The sequence below is a fragment of the Mus musculus genome, chromosome 5 (assembly GCF_000001635.26).
Source record: "Mus musculus strain C57BL/6J chromosome 5, GRCm38.p6 C57BL/6J".
In the NCBI taxonomy this organism is placed as follows: Eukaryota; Metazoa; Chordata; class Mammalia; order Rodentia; family Muridae; genus Mus; species Mus musculus.
Window position 1 is genome coordinate 114658436 of NC_000071.6, and position 10321 is coordinate 114668756.

The following is a 10321-nucleotide window of genomic DNA, read 5'->3' on the forward strand; positions in this document are numbered from 1 at the left end:
CCACCCGCGCCCGCCCACCCCAGGGTCCTCCCCGGCCTGCGCGCCGCCACCTGGCTCGGTGCCTCGCTCTTCCATTCATCCCTGGTTCCTGCGCCCAGGCCGTCGCCTGCCCAGCCCGGGAACCCGCTTGCCCGGCAGCTCACACCCATCAAAGGCTGGTAGAAAAAAGCCCGCGAGGCACACCGGGCACTGGAGAGGACTCCCCGCCACCCACCCACACACTACCCACCAAGCCACGGCTCTCCTTAAGTCTGAACCTCAGAGTCTCCATTCTGAACCTCCACCTATAGCCATCATCCGGAAGATGCTAGGGGCACCAGGTCTTTACAGAGCCCCTAACATCACCGTTCCTTTTCCTAGGCTGGGTGGGGGACTGCCTTGGTGAGCCTAGCGACTTCCTTGCGGTCCTTGTTCAGCCTGCCCGCAGCACAGTACTAGGGATGACCAGCCTGGGCAAACAGCAGGCCGGGGGGTGGGGTTGGGGGTGGGGTGTAGAAAGAAGGATTGAAGGGGCCTAAATAAAAACCAACATGGCGACCAACTTAAATCTTAATAGCTAACTCACTAATTAAGCTGTGTGTTTGGAGCGGGGTGGCATTGGCAAGTAAACCTCTTTTAACTGAGCCTGAGGTGAGCTGGGCCCACTTACAGTTGGGAAACAGGCCTGGATAGGAGGGTGGGCCTCCGCAAGCCACTGCCTTGGGGTGGGGAAAGAACATCGCTATTTGGGTGGCCGTGGTCTCCAGCAGAGTGAGCTGGCAGCTGTCTGGCAGCCGTGAGGGGGTGTGCGCGATGCCCCCTTACCTCCCCGACAGGAAGCCTGAAGCTCAGGCCTTTCACACCTGAAGTTGGGGCTGAACGGAGGCTGAGGCATCCATCAAAGAGGCTGACTTGTTCTTCAGGGTGGGGAGGAAAGAACCCTCAGCACTTAGTTGCCTTGCTCACCCAGTCCCATCTCACAGACTGGGAAACTGAGGCTCCCATGCAAAAGAGACTGTGGCTCGGCCTAGGAGGCTGGTGATTGACAGCTACAAGGACACCCGGATAAAAATTCTGCCCTGCCACAGATTAGGTAATGCCCCTACGTGGATGCTTGGGGTTCTTCAAGAGGACCCTGAATCTAGTCAACAGGGCCAACACCTGGGCTTAGCAGATGCTTTTACAAGCTTGGGTTGAGGGCCCTGGCCTGGGAGATGGCTCAGTTTGGTAAAGTGCCTGCCGGGTAAACTCGAGGCCTTGAGTTCAGCCACCAGAATCCAGATTTTAAAAAATCCCCAATGTGGTTCCACACATTCACGATCTCAGTGCTAAGAAAGTAGGGGCAGGCAGATCCCGGGGGCTCAGAGACCCTGCCAAAACACAGCGTGGATGACCCTGAGAAACTCCTAAGGTCGACCCTCTGGCTTCCTTCCGCATCCCACACACCAAGAGCTGGTTGAACAAGGTATGCCATCCTGACACTGGGATGGCTGAGGCCAACCTGGGCTACACAGCAAGAGTCTGATGGATAGAGCCTGGGTTAGTAGAACCCAGACCTGTGAAGTTCTTGTTCACTGGGTAGAGTTTTAGCTTCACAAGAGGCAGAAAATAGAGGTGTTGGATGGTATGGTGGCTGCATAATCTGAATGTCCTCAATGTCACTGATCTGTGTCCTTAGAAGCAAGACAGGCTGGGATAGAGGGCTTGCCTAGTGTGTGGGAGTCTTTGTGTTCTGTCCCCAGCAAGACAGGCATAGGCACAGACACGCACACAGAGTGAGACACACACAGATGTACAACCACACACACACACACACACACACAGAGATGGTCTCTCTCATGTGCATGCATACTACATTCAAAGTGGTGATCTTGAGGCTGGAGAGATGGCTCAGCAGTTAAGAGCACTGGCTGTTCTTCCAGAGGTCCCGAGTTCAATTCCCAGCAGCCACGTGGTGGCTCACAACCATCCGTAATGGGATCTAATGCCCTCTCTTGACATGCAGGTGCATGGAGATACAGCACTCATATACATAATCAATCATTTTTTTAAACTGTGACCTTGGCAAACACTGGGTAGACTTACACATGGGAAGTGGAAACTCAGGAGGACAGGGTTCGTTTGTAGCATCAGGATCTTCCCAGGCAGGAGGGGGAGCAGGGAGAACAGTGTAGTGAGGTACCCAGCAAACACAAGCTAGGGACACTGAATACCTCAGGACCCCTGTTGGACTGGTGATCCTCCTGCCTCTACCTTGAAAGACAAGAGGCTGTTGATAGCAAGCAGGGATACTTTTTGCTGGGAGGGAAGAAACATTAGTGTCAGGGAGTCCCATAGAGCCTTAGGGGCAGGTGTCAGTCCTGAATCCCACACAGCTCCAGGGTGGGATGGATCACTCCTCCTCTGGGGGCTCCTGGATGGCAGCGGAGGTCTTGTGTCCTGTGCTTATGGGGTGCCCCCTGTATGCCAGGCCCAGTGTCGTGTGCTATAGAGATCCAAGAGCTGTGGAGCTTAGCACCAGGTTACAGAACAAGATAATTAGACCTCATGTGACAGTTGTCACAGCAAAGATCTGATTTATCACCAGCCCTAGACACCTCCTGCCAGTCTAGAAGGGAAAAAGCCGGCAGGCCACTTGTAGAGGATGCTATCACTGGAAGGATTTAAACTCAAGTTGCAGACCCTCGGGCTGGACACAGACAACAGGAACACGGTCTCTACAGAGAGGGCTACAGAGCGAGGCTTTGAACATCCACATCATGTGGAAAACCAGCAGCCAGTTCCTCAAATGTTAAGTACACAGTGACACATGATTCAGCAATTTCATTTCCAAGGGACACAGCTGAAGGAACCGAAAGCTCGTGTCTGGTAAAAAAAAAAAAAAAAAAAAAAAACACTAGAGAGTGTTCAGAGCAGTGGCATTGGAAACAGCTTAAAAGTAACCCAGATGTTACTTACACAGATCAATCAGGTGTTTGCATCTGTTCAAGGGAGTAGTAGTCTCAATGGAAAGGGGACACGTCACCAATTCATCCTTCCATAAAGCTGAACCTCAAAAAAGTGAAGATGCCCCCCCCCCGCCCCCGCCCCACTCAGGAGGTGTCATGTAACAGTTTTCTCTGAGATTGAAACATTCCATGCTGCAGGGAAGCTCCCTAGGCAGGAAGGTAAACAACTCAAATAGCTTCAGGAAGTTCTTGAAGCTGAAAAGATTCACTAGGCTCCTCCCTGCCAGAGAAAGCCTAATCAGTCAAGCTGCAAAGAAGACGCAGAGTAACTGTACTGTACTGCAAAGAAGAATGAGAGCTGACCTGCTGTCAGGCAGAAGCAGAAACCACCGGAGATGCCAGCAGGTTATGCAGTGCCATCCCAGTTCTGTGAGCTGTCACCCATGCTGGGGATGGGCTTTGGTGAGGCAGCTGTCTTTGAGACATTTTTGCTCCTGTAAGTAACTCCGATAGGGGCTGGAGAGATGGCTCAGCGGTTAAGAGCACTGACTGCTCTTCCACAGGTCCCGAGTTCAATTCCCAGCAACCACATGGTGGTTCACAACCACTTGTAATGAGATCTGACTCCCTCTTCTGGTGTGTCTGAAAACAGCTATAATGTATTCACATACATAAAATAAGTAAATAAATCTTAAAAAAAAAAAGTAGCTCTGATATCCGATAAAACTCATTGGTTCACCAAGCTGGACTTTGGTGGGTTGTGGGATCCTTGTCTGAGATGAGAGTCAAAAGTTTTGTCATACAATAGTGGGCAAAGGCGCTGACAACCTGAGCCCAATCCAGAGGAGCCACACAGTAGGAGAGAACCAATTCCTGCAAGTTGTCTTCTTGATCCCCACATGTATGCTGGCATGTGTGAGAACACAAAAATAAGTAAATGTAATTTTTTTTAAGTGAAAAAGCCAGACCTGAAAGGCCATATGTTGTATGGCTGAATGTTCGGGAAGTGACGGACTCAGTAGAGACTGAAGTAGCTGTGGTCTTAGAGCCGGAGGGAAGGCAAGAAATGGAGTCACCGTGGTTGACTGGGGATTGGGACTTATTTTTAGAGCAACACATGCTGTAGAGTTGACTATGAGGTATCCTCGTAGGTATGAATATACAGAAGATGGCTGGACCACTTGACTCATGTAGGAAGCAACTGTGTCCTAGGTCATCAGGAAGAGATTAGAAGGCAAAGCTGCTCTCTGATGTCAAGCAGTTCCTGGTGTGGCTCTATCATCCTTTGAAGCTGTGTGGCCCTGGGCAGTGGCGAGCCTGCCTCACCCAGCCTGCCTTCCTTCTGTATAATGGGACGGTAACCTCTCTACCTGGTGGATGTGGTGGTGGTGGGGTGAATCTAGCAGCACTCACGACTCTTAGGTAGTGCCTGTGTATTCAGTAACTGCTCAGTGAACACAGTCATGCTCAGTGATGGGTTGTGGGCTGAGAAAGTTACCATCAGGCAAACTTGCTTTTGTAGAAATACCTCAGAGCGTGCCGACACAGACTAAGTTCGGTAGTGGAGTGCTGTAGTCCACCATAGGGCCTGTGGTGTGTGTCCTTGAAATCCATACCATTATTCCTTGAGAGACTCTCAGGATGAAGCCATACTGTCCCGACGTGACCGATTTCATGGTTTTTCAGGGCCATATGCAGTTCTGTGACCCTGTGAGCTGGCTTTAGTGTCCCTACTTTACAGATGATGACAGAAAATGTTGCTGACAAGGTTTCTTTCCCCCTCCTCTCCTGTCTCCCCTCCCCCACCACTGCTCCACCCTGTGTCTCTCCCCACTCCCAACACCAGTCTCTCTTCCCTGGAACCCCTCAGTCCTGCCCTGTACTAGGCCCAGGGCTAGTGACTTGGTTCCTGGGGACCCTAAGTAGTTCCCTGAATTATGGGCAAAGTCAGAACTGAATGGAAAGGGGAAATTGGGCTGGAGAGATGGCTCAGCATTTAAGAGCGCTGGCTGCTCATACAGAGGACCCAGGTTCAGTTCCCAGCACCCACATGGCAGCTCTCAATTGCCTGTAACTCCAGTTTCAGGACCCATCCAATGCCCTTTTCTGGCCTGTGAGAACATCTGCATGGATGTGGTATATATATATCTGCATGGATCTGTATGGATGACTTATAGACACACACACACATAGAAAGAAGGGAAGAAATAAAAAAAAATGAATTAGGGAGCCATGAAATGGGGGAGAAGGCATCCCAGGATTTGGCCTGCCTTCCCTGCTGACTGGAGAAACTTCAGCAGAACTGAAAAAAAAAAAAAACCAAAGTTCCCAGTGGAGAGATGTTTTTCTCAAACAAGGATCTTTGTTTGTTTGTTTGTTTGTTTGTTTGTTTAATCTATATGAGTACACTGTAGCTGTACAGGTGGTTGTGAGCCATCATGTGGTTGCTAGGAATTGAACTCAGGACCTCTGCTGGCTCCAGCCCCTCCTCACTCTGGCCCAAAGATTTATTTATTTATTATTATACATAAGTACACTGTAGCTGTCTTCAGACAGCACCAGAAGAGGGCATCAGATCTCATTACAGATGGTTGTGAGCCACCATGTGGTTGCTGTGATTTGAACTCAGGACCTGCGGGAGAGCAGTCAGTGCTCTTACCTACTGAGCCATCTCTCCAGCCCTCAAATAAGGATGTTAAATGCAGCAACTGAGGAGTTGCTCTCTTAGGGCCAGAATGTCTGTAATACTGGGTTTGACCACAGAAGTGTTCCTCAGTTACCCCCAAATCTAAAGGAACAGTGGACCACATCAAAATGTACCATACATATTTCATTTACAAAACAAAGTTCTTTTCTCTCCCCCCTCCCCGCAACCCCCTCCCCCTTTTTTTTTTTACAGTTTCTAACTCAGGCTGGCCTCGAATTCACAATGAGGCTGAAGATGACCTTGAACTCCTGACCCTCCCGGATGCTAGGACTGCAGACCTACTACCCAGCCTGCCTTAAGTGGTGCTGGGAGTGGAAGCCAGGGCTTCAAGTGAGCTTCATCCCAGTTCACTAAAGGAATTCCTTAAGGTGGGGGGAGCAACCAGACCACACAGTTCTGCTTCGTTCTTACACTGAAATTTTAAGCTTTGCTTAATTTTAAATATTATAAATTACTTCCTTTCAGCAATGTAAATACAGTGTATATATTCACATATGCATGTGCATGCACACACACACACACACACACACACACACACACACACACACACTCGTGCATTAGGTCTGGGAAATGTGTACTTATGCAGCACTTGCTGTGAGCCAGGTAGTGTGGAGATCTTCATCCTCTGGAATGCCTCATGAATACAGGAGAGGGAGCATATATACCCAGAGAGGCAAAGACATCTACCCAGAGCTACACAGCCTAGGCCAGGATCAGATGGGCTCCCTCTGAAGTCACGCCCCGAATCTCTTCCCAGAAGCCATGGAGACACAGGGTATGTGGAAGCTGGGGACAATGGAGTGGTTTGTATACCTTGGTCCTGAAGAGAGCTGGCTTCCTTCCCAGAGACTGGAGGCTCCACCCTGCCAAAGATCCAGCTTCAATCAGGCTCCTCTGGAATTCTCCCTGGGGCAGAAACCTGAGGCCAGGTGGGGTGGAAGCCCGTCTCCTCAAATGACCGTTACCATGGGCACAGCCATTTGCAGGGCTTAGCCGCTGGGTGTGATGCCATTCCTCTGGGCAGCTGGCCTGGCAGCCTGCGGGTGTGGCCCAGCCGCAGCTGGCCAGGGGACACTTCAGAGATGGCGCAGGGAGGGACTTTAGGGGTTCTTAACTGGGGTCCCGGGTTGGCTGCTGGTGTGGATGTAGGTTTGTGAGATGTGAATGAGCCTGTCTCAAGCAAGGGCTAGGGCGGTTGTCGGGGACGAGGTCTCGGGTATCCTGCTTTGAATTGGCTGTGTGGCTGAGGAAGACCTTGAACTTCTGATCCTCCTGCTTCCTTCCGCCCCCCCCCCCAAGTCTGGGATAATAGGTGTGTGCCAGCCACCGCATCCAGACATTGGGATGCTGGGGCTTTGCCTGCCAGGAGAGCACTCTAGTGACCGAGCTATAGTCCCAGGACTTGGAAGACACCCCACCCCCACCCACCAGGTCAGACCACAAAGGCAGGCGATGCTGGTGCCAGTGTTGATGCCAATCAGGAGGAGCCAGGTGCTAGGACTATCAACGCTTCTCCAGAGTCCATGACCAGGGCCTCCTTGAGCACCTGGCGAACAGCTGCTTATAGTGTCAACGTTGTCACTGTCTTCTCACTAAAACAGTTCTCTGTTCTTGGAATAGAAGCCAAGCCCCTCTAGTAAACTCAGCACCTATGGGAGACATCTTCCCTAGACGGCCAGGCTCTGCCTACATGGGCCTCTCTCTCTCTGTCCCTAGCACATACCAACTCATACCCAAGTGGTAGAACTTGCCCGTCGTGTAAGAGCATTAGACGTGGTATTTGTCCCTCGCGCTATCAGGAAAGACAGATGTTCCTCCCTAACTCCAGGGCTTTTGCACGAAATATTACCAGCCTCTTGCTGTAACCTGCTCAGGTTTCAGCTCTAAGGACATCTCTTCAGAGAGTTCTACGTCAGTCAGCTCCCAGGTTAAATCAGGACTCCGTAAGTAATCCCCATGACAACGTCCCGTCTGCCATTCACTCTCAAACCTCGTGACTCTCTCTGCTCTGGGGCTGGGGCTGGTGCCTCTGTGCCATGTTGCAGGATTCGCTGAGCCTACATCAGGGTCTTGTGCAGAGTAGATGCTCTGTAAACAGGAGCTGAAGGACTCTTTCCAGGCAATCATCACAGACCAAGGAATGACTTAGGGTTAGTTACCAAGTAGCTGTGACTGTCAGCCTTCTCTGGGGCTCAAGGCTGCAGAGTGTGGTCCCCTCCCAGGACACAGGCTAAGGACTGATGTTACTACACGGCTAGGATAAGCCAGACACTGCTCTTTGGGCTTAGGTGTCCATTCAGGTGAACAGAACTGAGAAGCTAGAACTTTGAAATATGTAACCAACACTGCCCCACCCCCCATTTAAAGATGACAAAATGGAGGTCCCAAGGAAAGAAGTGATTTACCCAGAGTCATACAACACATTGAGGAGAGGGAGAAATAGCAGCCAGGGGCTGGAGAGATGGCTCAGCGGTTAAGAGCACTGACTGCTCTTCCAGAGATCATGAGTTCAATTCCAAGCAACCACATGGTGGCTAATTCCCTCTTCTGGTGTCTCAAGACAGCTACAGTGTACTCACACATAATAAGTAAAATAAATCTTAAAAAAAAAAAAAAAGAAATAGCAGCCAGATTACAGAACAGTCTAGAATGTCTGTCTGTCTTGAGATAGAGTCTCACTATACAGCCAGGCTCACTCTGTAGACCAGGCTGGCCCCAGACTCAGTGATCAACATGCCTCTGCCTCCCCAGTGCTGAGACTAAAGGCATGTGCATGTGCCACCGGCATGCTAGGCTGATGTGTCAGCATGAGATCTGATGTGTGGTTGAACAAGAAGTGACTGTGCTGAGGTTTAGCTAATTAAACTGGGGCTAGGTTGTCCCTTGAGGAGCTCCAGCCAGGTGTCAGAATCACAATAAATAAAAAAAATATTAGCAAAGGTGAGTGTTGACAATCTCCCATGCACCAGACATTTTATTATTATTATTATTTGTTTTGGTTTGGTTTGGTTTTTCCAGATAGGGTTTCTCTGTGTATCCCTGGCTGTCCCGGAACTCACTCTGTAGACCAGGCTGGCCTCGAACTCAGAAATCTGTTTGCCTCTGCCTCTCAAGTGCTGGGATTAAAGGCGTGCACCGCTGCCTGGCAATTTATTAATTTTTTAAAAAAAAATCTTATTATATGAGTGTTTTGCCTCTGTGTATATGTGCGCACCACGTGCCCCACAGTGCCCAGAGAGTTCAAAAGAGGGCGCAAGATCCCATGGAACTGGAATTACAGACGGCTGTCATCCTAAACGTGAGGACTGAGAATAACAGCCATCTCTCCAGCGCAATTTATTTACTTACTTACTTATTTTTGTGTCAAGCATTTCCAGACGGTATTTTACATGATCCTGAAAAGTAAAGATTGCTTCTGTAGCGTACACGTGGGGAAACGGGCACAGAGAGGCGTGCAGACAGACCCACGAAAGAACTGTCAGGTGCTGACCGCGCAGCAGCAGCAGAGAGTATGAGACTTTTGGAAGCCTGAAGTCAGAATGCGGAAGTGGACTGTGCCCGCCCACTGTGGGCGTGGCCGCCGGCCGGACGCGGAGGAGTGGTTGGCAGGCCCCGCCCCTGGCTCCCCCAGCAAAGACGCGTGCGGACAGCGCCACCTACCGGACACGCGGAAACTACATCTCACATGCCTTCCACACGGGGGTGCAGTTTTTACACTCTCGCTAAGCAGCTCCAAACCGCTGCAGTCGTCTTGCAGATACCGCGGTAATGTTTAAACTTAAGCCTGGTAAGACCTCGGCGTTACAGATGAGGAAACTGGGGCCTGAAGCGTGGAGGATGCTTCGATCTGTCGTCGGCATCAGGCACACGTTAGAAAAAGTTTGGAGAGTAGGCGTTTTAAGTGAGTGACTCAACAAGCAAATAGGTCAAGCAAACTTCGGACACTTGGAGTTTCTTGGCATAAGAAGTTATTTGAGGGATACCTAAGGGGCTACTTGGGGGTTTGAGGAACCCATTGTCTCACTATTGGGGACATGGAGTGAGATAGGAGTCCCCCGGGGGACGGGGCTGTTTTCTCCTCTGGTAAGTGGGGCTCCTGACATTCCAGGTGAACTGATATTTTGAAGCCCATTGGCTGGGCCTGGTATACCTGTGTTCAGTGTGTGTTCTTTCTCTCCATACCCCAGGAAGAATTCAGTGCCCTAATGACAGGGATGAGCTAGACACCTGTCTCTGGGCTCAAAATCTCCCAGCAGGTGCCCGGAGTGAAGGAGACTGGCCCTGGGCAAGTCTCTCCCTTCTAAAACAAAAAAAAAAAGACGAGCCCTCCCGACCTTACTGCAGTACACTGGAACGAGATGGAAGACACTAGATGGAAGTCTTTTATTGGCAGGTAGCCCAACCTCTCTGCAAGCAATCAGGCCTCACAGACTTCCATCCCCTGGCCATGTCTGAAGCCAGCCTTCCAAACTGGGTACCTGTGTCTCCCTCGGGCACTGCCCAGAGGTCAAGGAAAAATATTTCCCTCTCCTTGTAACCCTAGTATCAGAAAAAGAATCGGCTTTTTCTTCGACCTGGGCAGAATCCAAGGCAAACGAAGAACGCACCCTCCCCTTAATCTAGCCAAGGGACGGTCGTTTTTCAGCCCCCACTGAGAATCATGATTCTCCCCCTCCCCTCATTTGTT